The 13,397-nt window shown below is 46.8% G+C and overlaps 5 non-coding genes across 5 annotated transcripts; all 5 read left to right on the forward strand.

Moving 5' to 3' along the window:
* Positions 1 to 2,080: 2,080 nt before the first annotated feature.
* LOC130299228 (U2 spliceosomal RNA) lies at positions 2,081 to 2,271 on the forward strand. Its single transcript, XR_008850408.1, has one exon. It is a non-coding gene; the product is annotated as a U2 spliceosomal RNA (small nuclear RNA).
* A 2,085-nt stretch (positions 2,272 to 4,356) lies between these two features.
* LOC130299234 (U2 spliceosomal RNA) lies at positions 4,357 to 4,547 on the forward strand. The gene has a single exon (XR_008850414.1). It is a non-coding gene; the product is annotated as a U2 spliceosomal RNA (small nuclear RNA).
* A 2,083-nt stretch (positions 4,548 to 6,630) lies between these two features.
* Positions 6,631 to 6,821, forward strand: LOC130299229 (U2 spliceosomal RNA). Its single transcript, XR_008850409.1, has one exon. It is a non-coding gene; the product is annotated as a U2 spliceosomal RNA (small nuclear RNA).
* Positions 6,822 to 8,912: 2,091 nt separating this feature from the next.
* Positions 8,913 to 9,103, forward strand: LOC130299230 (U2 spliceosomal RNA). The gene has a single exon (XR_008850410.1). It is a non-coding gene; the product is annotated as a U2 spliceosomal RNA (small nuclear RNA).
* Positions 9,104 to 11,188: 2,085 nt separating this feature from the next.
* LOC130299231 (U2 spliceosomal RNA) lies at positions 11,189 to 11,379 on the forward strand. Its single transcript, XR_008850411.1, has one exon. It is a non-coding gene; the product is annotated as a U2 spliceosomal RNA (small nuclear RNA).
* The last annotated feature ends 2,018 nt before the right edge of the window (positions 11,380 to 13,397 follow it).

The raw sequence follows: 13,397 nt of genomic DNA on the forward strand, positions 1-13,397 counted from the left end.
CCCGATAAAGAGAAGGGGAGACCTAAGGGGGGGGGTACTGTTACGCCTAGCGCTCCGGGTCCCCGCTCCTCCCCGGAGCGCTCACGGCGCCTTTCTCCCTGCAGCTCCCCGGTCAGCGCTGACCGGGAGCGCTGCCCTGTCATGGCCGTTGGGGATGCGATTCGCACAGCGGGACGCGCCCGCTCGCGAATCGCATCCCAGGTCACTTACCCGTTCCCGTCTCCTGCGGTCATGTGCTGGCGCGCGCGGCTCCGCTCTCTAGGGCGCGCGCGCGCCAGCTCCCTGAGACTTAAAGGGCCAGTGCACCAATGATTGGTGCCTGGCCCAATTAGCTTAATTGGTTCCCATCTGTTTCCTGGCTATATCTAGTCTCCTCCCTTGCACTTCCTTGCCGGATCTTGTTGCCCTAGAGCCTAGTGAAAGCGTTTTTGTGTGTTTATACCCTGTGTACCAGAACTTTGCTATCTCCCCTGACTACGAACCTTGCCGCCTGCCCCCGACCTTCTGCTACGTCCGACTTTGCTTCTGCCTACTCCCTTGTACCTCGCCTATCTTCAGCAGCCAGAGAGGTGAGCCGTTGCTAGTGGATACGACCTGGTCACTACCGCCGCAGCAAGACCATCCCGCTTTGCGGCGGGCTCTGGTGAAAACCTGTAGTGTCTTAGAACCGGTCCACTAGCACGGTCCTCGCTATCCCTCTCTGGCACAGAGGATCCACCTCCTGCCAGCCGGCATCGTGACACTGCTCCAACATGGACTGACATTCTGGCCTACTTTCAGCCGATGCGACTTGTCTGTCGCTGAACAGTCGCTTTTTATGTATTCAGCACCTATGTATAATGTTGTAAAAATGCTCTAGAAGCTAAAGTCGCAGAAATGTCACACATATTTGGCCTGCAACTTTCTGTGCGACAAATTCAGACAGGAAAAATCAGTATAAATCCTTAGAAAATTATCCCCCAGTGTCTCCATCTGCTGGCGGTATTGAATAAGCATTGCTGCACTGATGGGGTATGCATTAGACGAAAAAAAAGAAGAAAAAGAAGAATAATACGCCCAGAAAAGAGGCGAAAAGGAGAAAAACGTAAAAAAACGTGAAAAAAAAGTAAGAGGAAGAGAAGGGAAAAAAAGGTGGAAATGGGTTTAAAAGTGATTTCGGCGGAGAAATATATATATATATATATATATATATATATATATATATATATGCGCACACACACACATAGATATAAACGTATTCTCCGTTGAGATATTGCAGCCGCTGCTGTGTCCAGGCCCAGGAGCCTTAGCACTGTGCTGTGATGTCACTCAATACCACTGACATCACTAGGTGTAAACAACATCTCTCCTTTGCTGTGTATGTGACTATGGAGCTGTTTGGTGATGTCGTCTATTACGGCCTTCATAGAAGCAACAGGAGATTGTTGCATCCATCTTGAACCCTCAGAACTACAGTGCTATGATGTCACTCACTTCCACAGGCCTTGCAGAGTGTAAACAACAACAACCCAGCTTTGTTGTGTATGTAACCAAAGGGATTTGTGATGTCACCTAGAACCTTCACAGCAGCGACAGCTTTATGAGGAGCATCAGCACTGCTCTGCCTGAGCAGAACCATCACCGCCATAGGTTGTCAAATAACCCGGATTTAACCCACACAGGTAAGTCCAATGGGGTGCAGGCATGTCCTCTATGCTTACAGCTTCCCGTGGGTGTTGGTTTGATACCGTTTGGGGACAGCCAAGGAGGCATCTGCAGGCAACAAAGGTAGGTGTGTGCTTGTGTGTGTGTTTCCTATGCAGATCCTAAGCCCAGTGTCACATGCAAGTAGGAGGAGTAAGAAGGGTTCCTGGCAAATCCGGGTTATGGATTGCATTTAAAAAGGCCCCGTGGGAGTGCAATGGGCCCCTGTCTTGCTGCTTAGCAATAATGGTATGGGTTTAGGTTCTGCTGTGTGTACTGGTGGTTGACTGCCCCCCAGCCCAGAGTGTGCATGGAAAATTGTCTGGCAGCCTCCCTGACAGCAAGCAGTGATAGTGCCCATGAAGGGGACCTTGTTGGGCCCGCCCCTTTCACGGTTATCGCTTCTCGGCCTTTTGGCTAAGATCAAGTGTAGTATCTGTTCTTATCAGTTTAATATCTGATACGTCCCCTATCTGGGGACCATATATTAAATGGATTTTTGAGAACGGGGGCCGATTTCGAAGCTTGCTTCCGTCGCCCTATGCATTGACCCGATATGGCAGTATCTTCGGGTACAGTGCACCACCCCCTTACAGGGTTAAAAAGAAAGATTCCTACTTTCATTGCTACCTGCTTGCTGGCTAGCCAGCTAGCCAGCCCTGTGGGCCTTGCTGCTGCTGCAGCCAAAAAACAAAAGGTGGTGCTGCTGCTGCTTCTGCTGCTTCTGCTTCTGCTTGTGTCTGGCCCCTGTTGGAGCGTCCAGGCACAGGACTTCTGCTGCTGCTGACTAAATGGCCTCCTTAATTGGATCATTTGAGTAGCCAGCACACCTGTGCAGGTAGGGCATGACATGATAGGCAGCTGCCTTGATAGCGGGTGGGTGCTGAATGTTCCTAATTGACAAAATAAGATTAATGCTTATGAAGAAATATAAAATCTCATCCCTTCCCCAATATCGCGCCACACCCCTACCCCTTAATTCCCTGGTTGAACGTGATGGACATATGTCTTTTTTCGACCGTACTAACTATGTAACTATGTAACATAACATGGGGGGGGGGGGTCTCCTGGCTGTTCACACAGGTGTGTCATTGCTGTACATTGACCATGCATTGCTTCTGTGGTATTGCAAAGGCAAAGACAAATGCTTCCAGCCATCCATTGCACTAATGGATTGGTCATCAGCTGGCTGTCTATGTCCCGCATCAATATAGACCAAAGTACAGAGGGTTAGGCTATGCTATTGTGCACCTACCTGATGCATCAGAAGGTGCGAGGCCCTTGCTAAATTCTGTGCACAGACTTTGAGATCTATGCTTTAGACTGTATCTAAACCTGCTCCAACATGGACTGACATTCTGGCCTACTTTCAGCCGATGCGACTTGTCTGTCGCTGAACAGTCGCTTTTTATGTATTCAGCACCTATGTATAATGTTGTAAAAATGCTCTAGAAGCTAAAGTCGCAGAAATGTCACACATATTTGGCCTGCAACTTTCTGTGCGACAAATTCAGACAGGAAAAATCAGTATAAATCCTTAGAAAATTATCCCCCAGTGTCTCCATCTGCTGGCGGTATTGAATAAGCATTGCTGCACTGATGGGGTATGCATTAGACGAAAAAAAAGAAGAAAAAGAAGAATAATACGCCCAGAAAAGAGGCGAAAAGGAGAAAAACGTCAAAAAACGTGAAAAAAAAGTAAGAGGAAGAGAAGGGAAAAAAAGGTGGAAATGGGTTTAAAAGTGATTTCGGCGGAGAAATATATATATATATATATATATATATATATATATATATATATGCGCACACACACACATAGATATAAACGTATTCTCCGTTGAGATATTGCAGCCGCTGCTGTGTCCAGGCCCAGGAGCCTTAGCACTGTGCTGTGATGTCACTCAATACCACTGACATCACTAGGTGTAAACAACATCTCTCCTTTGCTGTGTATGTGACTATGGAGCTGTTTGGTGATGTCGTCTATTACGGCCTTCATAGAAGCAACAGGAGATTGTTGCATCCATCTTGAACCCTCAGAACTACAGTGCTATGATGTCACTCACTTCCACAGGCCTTGCAGAGTGTAAACAACAACAACCCAGCTTTGTTGTGTATGTAACCAAAGGGATTTGTGATGTCACCTAGAACCTTCACAGCAGCGACAGCTTTATGAGGAGCATCAGCACTGCTCTGCCTGAGCAGAACCATCACCGCCATAGGTTGTCAAATAACCCGGATTTAACCCACACAGGTAAGTCCAATGGGGTGCAGGCATGTCCTCTATGCTTACAGCTTCCCGTGGGTGTTGGTTTGATACCGTTTGGGGACAGCCAAGGAGGCATCTGCAGGCAACAAAGGTAGGTGTGTGCTTGTGTGTGTGTTTCCTATGCAGATCCTAAGCCCAGTGTCACATGCAAGTAGGAGGAGTAAGAAGGGTTCCTGGCAAATCCGGGTTATGGATTGCATTTAAAAAGGCCCCGTGGGAGTGCAATGGGCCCCTGTCTTGCTGCTTAGCAATAATGGTATGGGTTTAGGTTCTGCTGTGTGTACTGGTGGTTGACTGCCCCCCAGCCCAGAGTGTGCATGGAAAATTGTCTGGCAGCCTCCCTGACAGCAAGCAGTGATAGTGCCCATGAAGGGGACCTTGTTGGGCCCGCCCCTTTCACGGTTATCGCTTCTCGGCCTTTTGGCTAAGATCAAGTGTAGTATCTGTTCTTATCAGTTTAATATCTGATACGTCCCCTATCTGGGGACCATATATTAAATGGATTTTTGAGAACGGGGGCCGATTTTGAAGCTTGCTTCCGTTGCCCTATGCATTGACCCGATATGGCAGTATCTTCGGGTACAGTGCACCACCCCCTTACAGGGTTAAAAAGAAAGATTCCTACTTTCATTGCTACCTGCTTGCTGGCTAGCCAGCTAGCCAGCCCTGTGGGCCTTGCTGCTGCTGCAGCCAAAAAACAAAAGGTGGTGCTGCTGCTGCTTCTGCTGCTTCTGCTTCTGCTTGTGTCTGGCCCCTGTTGGAGCGTCCAGGCACAGGACTTCTGCTGCTGCTGACTAAATGGCCTCCTTAATTGGATCATTTGAGTAGCCAGCACACCTGTGCAGGTAGGGCATGACATGATAGGCAGCTGCCTTGATAGCGGGTGGGTGCTGAATGTTCCTAATTGACAAAATAAGATTAATGCTTATGAAGAAATATAAAATCTCATCCCTTCCCCAATATCGCGCCACACCCCTACCCCTTAATTCCCTGGTTGAACGTGATGGACATATGTCTTTTTTCGACCGTACTAACTATGTAACTATGTAACATAACATGGGGGGGGGGGGTCTCCTGGCTGTTCACACAGGTGTGTCATTGCTGTACATTGACCATGCATTGCTTCTGTGGTATTGCAAAGGCAAAGACAAATGCTTCCAGCCATCCATTGCACTAATGGATTGGTCATCAGCTGGCTGTCTATGTCCCGCATCAATATAGACCAAAGTACAGAGGGTTAGGCTATGCTATTGTGCACCTACCTGATGCATCAGAAGGTGCGAGGCCCTTGCTAAATTCTGTGCACAGACTTTGAGATCTATGCTTTAGACTGTATCTAAACCTGCTCCAACATGGACTGACATTCTGGCCTACTTTCAGCCGATGCGACTTGTCTGTCGCTGAACAGTCGCTTTTTATGTATTCAGCACCTATGTATAATGTTGTAAAAATGCTCTAGAAGCTAAAGTCGCAGAAATGTCACACATATTTGGCCTGCAACTTTCTGTGCGACAAATTCAGACAGGAAAAATCAGTATAAATCCTTAGAAAATTATCCCCCAGTGTCTCCATCTGCTGGCTGTATTGAATAAGCATTGCTGCACTGATGGGGTATGCATTAGACGAAAAAAAAGAAGAAAAAGAAGAATAATACGCCCAGAAAAGAGGCGAAAAGGAGAAAAACGTAAAAAAACGTGAAAAAAAAGTAAGAGGAAGAGAAGGGAAAAAAAGGTGGAAATGGGTTTAAAAGTGATTTCGGCGGAGAAATATATATATATATATATATATATATATATATATATATATGCGCACACACACACATAGATATAAACGTATTCTCCGTTGAGATATTGCAGCCGCTGCTGTGTCCAGGCCCAGGAGCCTTAGCACTGTGCTGTGATGTCACTCAATACCACTGACATCACTAGGTGTAAACAACATCTCTCCTTTGCTGTGTATGTGACTATGGAGCTGTTTGGTGATGTCGTCTATTACGGCCTTCATAGAAGCAACAGGAGATTGTTGCATCCATCTTGAACCCTCAGAACTACAGTGCTATGATGTCACTCACTTCCACAGGCCTTGCAGAGTGTAAACAACAACAACCCAGCTTTGTTGTGTATGTAACCAAAGGGATTTGTGATGTCACCTAGAACCTTCACAGCAGCGACAGCTTTATGAGGAGCATCAGCACTGCTCTGCCTGAGCAGAACCATCACCGCCATAGGTTGTCAAATAACCCGGATTTAACCCACACAGGTAAGTCCAATGGGGTGCAGGCATGTCCTCTATGCTTACAGCTTCCCGTGGGTGTTGGTTTGATACCGTTTGGGGACAGCCAAGGAGGCATCTGCAGGCAACAAAGGTAGGTGTGTGCTTGTGTGTGTGTTTCCTATGCAGATCCTAAGCCCAGTGTCACATGCAAGTAGGAGGAGTAAGAAGGGTTCCTGGCAAATCCGGGTTATGGATTGCATTTAAAAAGGCCCCGTGGGAGTGCAATGGGCCCCTGTCTTGCTGCTTAGCAATAATGGTATGGGTTTAGGTTCTGCTGTGTGTACTGGTGGTTGACTGCCCCCCAGCCCAGAGTGTGCATGGAAAATTGTCTGGCAGCCTCCCTGACAGCAAGCAGTGATAGTGCCCATGAAGGGGACCTTGTTGGGCCCGCCCCTTTCACGGTTATCGCTTCTCGGCCTTTTGGCTAAGATCAAGTGTAGTATCTGTTCTTATCAGTTTAATATCTGATACGTCCCCTATCTGGGGACCATATATTAAATGGATTTTTGAGAACGGGGGCCGATTTCGAAGCTTGCTTCCGTCGCCCTATGCATTGACCCGATATGGCAGTATCTTCGGGTACAGTGCACCACCCCCTTACAGGGTTAAAAAGAAAGATTCCTACTTTCATTGCTACCTGCTTGCTGGCTAGCCAGCTAGCCAGCCCTGTGGGCCTTGCTGCTGCTGCAGCCAAAAAACAAAAGGTGGTGCTGCTGCTGCTTCTGCTGCTTCTGCTTCTGCTTGTGTCTGGCCCCTGTTGGAGCGTCCAGGCACAGGACTTCTGCTGCTGCTGACTAAATGGCCTCCTTAATTGGATCATTTGAGTAGCCAGCACACCTGTGCAGGTAGGGCATGACATGATAGGCAGCTGCCTTGATAGCGGGTGGGTGCTGAATGTTCCTAATTGACAAAATAAGATTAATGCTTATGAAGAAATATAAAATCTCATCCCTTCCCCAATATCGCGCCACACCCCTACCCCTTAATTCCCTGGTTGAACGTGATGGACATATGTCTTTTTTCGACCGTACTAACTATGTAACTATGTAACATAACATGGGGGGGGGGGGGGTCTCCTGGCTGTTCACACAGGTGTGTCATTGCTGTACATTGACCATGCATTGCTTCTGTGGTATTGCAAAGGCAAAGACAAATGCTTCCAGCCATCCATTGCACTAATGGATTGGTCATCAGCTGGCTGTCTATGTCCCGCATCAATATAGACCAAAGTACAGAGGGTTAGGCTATGCTATTGTGCACCTACCTGATGCATCAGAAGGTGCGAGGCCCTTGCTAAATTCTGTGCACAGACTTTGAGATCTATGCTTTAGACTGTATCTAAACCTGCTCCAACATGGACTGACATTCTGGCCTACTTTCAGCCGATGCGACTTGTCTGTCGCTGAACAGTCGCTTTTTATGTATTCAGCACCTATGTATAATGTTGTAAAAATGCTCTAGAAGCTAAAGTCGCAGAAATGTCACACATATTTGGCCTGCAACTTTCTGTGCGACAAATTCAGACAGGAAAAATCAGTATAAATCCTTAGAAAATTATCCCCCAGTGTCTCCATCTGCTGGCGGTATTGAATAAGCATTGCTGCACTGATGGGGTATGCATTAGACGAAAAAAAAGAAGAAAAAGAAGAATAATACGCCCAGAAAAGAGGCGAAAAGGAGAAAAACGTAAAAAAACGTGAAAAAAAAGTAAGAGGAAGAGAAGGGAAAAAAAGGTGGAAATGGGTTTAAAAGTGATTTCGGCGGAGAAATATATATATATATATATATATATATATATATATATATATATATATGCGCACACACACACATAGATATAAACGTATTCTCCGTTGAGATATTGCAGCCGCTGCTGTGTCCAGGCCCAGGAGCCTTAGCACTGTGCTGTGATGTCACTCAATACCACTGACATCACTAGGTGTAAACAACATCTCTCCTTTGCTGTGTATGTGACTATGGAGCTGTTTGGTGATGTCGTCTATTACGGCCTTCATAGAAGCAACAGGAGATTGTTGCATCCATCTTGAACCCTCAGAACTACAGTGCTATGATGTCACTCACTTCCACAGGCCTTGCAGAGTGTAAACAACAACAACCCAGCTTTGTTGTGTATGTAACCAAAGGGATTTGTGATGTCACCTAGAACCTTCACAGCAGCGACAGCTTTATGAGGAGCATCAGCACTGCTCTGCCTGAGCAGAACCATCACCGCCATAGGTTGTCAAATAACCCGGATTTAACCCACACAGGTAAGTCCAATGGGGTGCAGGCATGTCCTCTATGCTTACAGCTTCCCGTGGGTGTTGGTTTGATACCGTTTGGGGACAGCCAAGGAGGCATCTGCAGGCAACAAAGGTAGGTGTGTGCTTGTGTGTGTGTTTCCTATGCAGATCCTAAGCCCAGTGTCACATGCAAGTAGGAGGAGTAAGAAGGGTTCCTGGCAAATCCGGGTTATGGATTGCATTTAAAAAGGCCCCGTGGGAGTGCAATGGGCCCCTGTCTTGCTGCTTAGCAATAATGGTATGGGTTTAGGTTCTGCTGTGTGTACTGGTGGTTGACTGCCCCCCAGCCCAGAGTGTGCATGGAAAATTGTCTGGCAGCCTCCCTGACAGCAAGCAGTGATAGTGCCCATGAAGGGGACCTTGTTGGGCCCGCCCCTTTCACGGTTATCGCTTCTCGGCCTTTTGGCTAAGATCAAGTGTAGTATCTGTTCTTATCAGTTTAATATCTGATACGTCCCCTATCTGGGGACCATATATTAAATGGATTTTTGAGAACGGGGGCCGATTTCGAAGCTTGCTTCCGTCGCCCTATGCATTGACCCGATATGGCAGTATCTTCGGGTACAGTGCACCACCCCCTTACAGGGTTAAAAAGAAAGATTCCTACTTTCATTGCTACCTGCTTGCTGGCTAGCCAGCTAGCCAGCCCTGTGGGCCTTGCTGCTGCTGCAGCCAAAAAACAAAAGGTGGTGCTGCTGCTGCTTCTGCTGCTTCTGCTTCTGCTTGTGTCTGGCCCCTGTTGGAGCGTCCAGGCACAGGACTTCTGCTGCTGCTGACTAAATGGCCTCCTTAATTGGATCATTTGAGTAGCCAGCACACCTGTGCAGGTAGGGCATGACATGATAGGCAGCTGCCTTGATAGCGGGTGGGTGCTGAATGTTCCTAATTGACAAAATAAGATTAATGCTTATGAAGAAATATAAAATCTCATCCCTTCCCCAATATCGCGCCACACCCCTACCCCTTAATTCCCTGGTTGAACGTGATGGACATATGTCTTTTTTCGACCGTACTAACTATGTAACTATGTAACATAACATGGGGGGGGGGGGTCTCCTGGCTGTTCACACAGGTGTGTCATTGCTGTACATTGACCATGCATTGCTTCTGTGGTATTGCAAAGGCAAAGACAAATGCTTCCAGCCATCCATTGCACTAATGGATTGGTCATCAGCTGGCTGTCTATGTCCCGCATCAATATAGACCAAAGTACAGAGGGTTAGGCTATGCTATTGTGCACCTACCTGATGCATCAGAAGGTGCGAGGCCCTTGCTAAATTCTGTGCACAGACTTTGAGATCTATGCTTTAGACTGTATCTAAACCTGCTCCAACATGGACTGACATTCTGGCCTACTTTCAGCCGATGCGACTTGTCTGTCGCTGAACAGTCGCTTTTTATGTATTCAGCACCTATGTATAATGTTGTAAAAATGCTCTAGAAGCTAAAGTCGCAGAAATGTCACACATATTTGGCCTGCAACTTTCTGTGCGACAAATTCAGACAGGAAAAATCAGTATAAATCCTTAGAAAATTATCCCCCAGTGTCTCCATCTGCTGGCGGTATTGAATAAGCATTGCTGCACTGATGGGGTATGCATTAGACGAAAAAAAAGAAGAAAAAGAAGAATAATACGCCCAGAAAAGAGGCGAAAAGGAGAAAAACGTAAAAAAACGTGAAAAAAAAGTAAGAGGAAGAGAAGGGAAAAAAAGGTGGAAATGGGTTTAAAAGTGATTTCGGCGGAGAAATATATATATATATATATATATATATATATATATATATATATGCGCACACACACACATAGATATAAACGTATTCTCCGTTGAGATATTGCAGCCGCTGCTGTGTCCAGGCCCAGGAGCCTTAGCACTGTGCTGTGATGTCACTCAATACCACTGACATCACTAGGTGTAAACAACATCTCTCCTTTGCTGTGTATGTGACTATGGAGCTGTTTGGTGATGTCGTCTATTACGGCCTTCATAGAAGCAACAGGAGATTGTTGCATCCATCTTGAACCCTCAGAACTACAGTGCTATGATGTCACTCACTTCCACAGGCCTTGCAGAGTGTAAACAACAACAACCCAGCTTTGTTGTGTATGTAACCAAAGGGATTTGTGATGTCACCTAGAACCTTCACAGCAGCGACAGCTTTATGAGGAGCATCAGCACTGCTCTGCCTGAGCAGAACCATCACCGCCATAGGTTGTCAAATAACCCGGATTTAACCCACACAGGTAAGTCCAATGGGGTGCAGGCATGTCCTCTATGCTTACAGCTTCCCGTGGGTGTTGGTTTGATACCGTTTGGGGACAGCCAAGGAGGCATCTGCAGGCAACAAAGGTAGGTGTGTGCTTGTGTGTGTGTTTCCTATGCAGATCCTAAGCCCAGTGTCACATGCAAGTAGGAGGAGTAAGAAGGGTTCCTGGCAAATCCGGGTTATGGATTGCATTTAAAAAGGCCCCGTGGGAGTGCAATGGGCCCCTGTCTTGCTGCTTAGCAATAATGGTATGGGTTTAGGTTCTGCTGTGTGTACTGGTGGTTGACTGCCCCCCAGCCCAGAGTGTGCATGGAAAATTGTCTGGCAGCCTCCCTGACAGCAAGCAGTGATAGTGCCCATGAAGGGGACCTTGTTGGGCCCGCCCCTTTCACGGTTATCGCTTCTCGGCCTTTTGGCTAAGATCAAGTGTAGTATCTGTTCTTATCAGTTTAATATCTGATACGTCCCCTATCTGGGGACCATATATTAAATGGATTTTTGAGAACGGGGGCCGATTTCGAAGCTTGCTTCCGTCGCCCTATGCATTGACCCGATATGGCAGTATCTTCGGGTACAGTGCACCACCCCCTTACAGGGTTAAAAAGAAAGATTCCTACTTTCATTGCTACCTGCTTGCTGGCTAGCCAGCTAGCCAGCCCTGTGGGCCTTGCTGCTGCTGCAGCCAAAAAACAAAAGGTGGTGCTGCTGCTGCTTCTGCTGCTTCTGCTTCTGCTTGTGTCTGGCCCCTGTTGGAGCGTCCAGGCACAGGACTTCTGCTGCTGCTGACTAAATGGCCTCCTTAATTGGATCATTTGAGTAGCCAGCACACCTGTGCAGGTAGGGCATGACATGATAGGCAGCTGCCTTGATAGCGGGTGGGTGCTGAATGTTCCTAATTGACAAAATAAGATTAATGCTTATGAAGAAATATAAAATCTCATCCCTTCCCCAATATCGCGCCACACCCCTACCCCTTAATTCCCTGGTTGAACGTGATGGACATGTCTTTTTTCGACCGTACTAACTATGTAACTATGTAACATAACATGGGGGGGGGGGGGGTCTCCTGGCTGTTCACACAGGTGTGTCATTGCTGTACATTGACCATGCATTGCTTCTGTGGTATTGCAAAGGCAAAGACAAATGCTTCCAGCCATCCATTGCACTAATGGATTGGTCATCAGCTGGCTGTCTATGTCCCGCATCAATATAGACCAAAGTACAGAGGGTTAGGCTATGCTATTGTGCACCTACCTGATGCATCAGAAGGTGCGAGGCCCTTGCTAAATTCTGTGCACAGACTTTGAGATCTATGCTTTAGACTGTATCTAAACCTGCTCCAACATGGACTGACATTCTGGCCTACTTTCAGCCGATGCGACTTGTCTGTCGCTGAACAGTCGCTTTTTATGTATTCAGCACCTATGTATAATGTTGTAAAAATGCTCTAGAAGCTAAAGTCGCAGAAATGTCACACATATTTGGCCTGCAACTTTCTGTGCGACAAATTCAGACAGGAAAAATCAGTATAAATCCTTAGAAAATTATCCCCCAGTGTCTCCATCTGCTGGCGGTATTGAATAAGCATTGCTGCACTGATGGGGTATGCATTAGACGAAAAAAAAGAAGAAAAAGAAGAATAATACGCCCAGAAAAGAGGCGAAAAGGAGAAAAACGTAAAAAAACGTGAAAAAAAAGTAAGAGGAAGAGAAGGGAAAAAAAGGTGGAAATGGGTTTAAAAGTGATTTCGGCGGAGAAATATATATATATATATATATATATATATATATATATATATATGCGCACACACACACATAGATATAAACGTATTCTCCGTTGAGATATTGCAGCCGCTGCTGTGTCCAGGCCCAGGAGCCTTAGCACTGTGCTGTGATGTCACTCAATACCACTGACATCACTAGGTGTAAACAACATCTCTCCTTTGCTGTGTATGTGACTATGGAGCTGTTTGGTGATGTCGTCTATTACGGCCTTCATAGAAGCAACAGGAGATTGTTGCATCCATCTTGAACCCTCAGAACTACAGTGCTATGATGTCACTCACTTCCACAGGCCTTGCAGAGTGTAAACAACAACAACCCAGCTTTGTTGTGTATGTAACCAAAGGGATTTGTGATGTCACCTAGAACCTTCACAGCAGCGACAGCTTTATGAGGAGCATCAGCACTGCTCTGCCTGAGCAGAACCATCACCGCCATAGGTTGTCAAATAACCCGGATTTAACCCACACAGGTAAGTCCAATGGGGTGCAGGCATGTCCTCTATGCTTACAGCTTCCCGTGGGTGTTGGTTTGATACCGTTTGGGGACAGCCAAGGAGGCATCTGCAGGCAACAAAGGTAGGTGTGTGCTTGTGTGTGTGTTTCCTATGCAGATCCTAAGCCCAGTGTCACATGCAAGTAGGAGGAGTAAGAAGGGTTCCTGGCAAATCCGGGTTATGGATTGCATTTAAAAAGGCCCCGTGGGAGTGCAATGGGCCCCTGTCTTGCTGCTTAGCAATAATGGTATGGGTTTAGGTTCTGCTGTGTGTACTGGTGGTTGACTGCCCCCCAGCCCAGAGTGTGCATGGAAAATTGTCTGGCAGC

The sequence above is a fragment of the Hyla sarda genome, unplaced genomic scaffold (genome assembly GCF_029499605.1).
Source record: "Hyla sarda isolate aHylSar1 unplaced genomic scaffold, aHylSar1.hap1 scaffold_1044, whole genome shotgun sequence".
NCBI classification, from domain to species: domain Eukaryota; kingdom Metazoa; phylum Chordata; class Amphibia; order Anura; family Hylidae; genus Hyla; species Hyla sarda.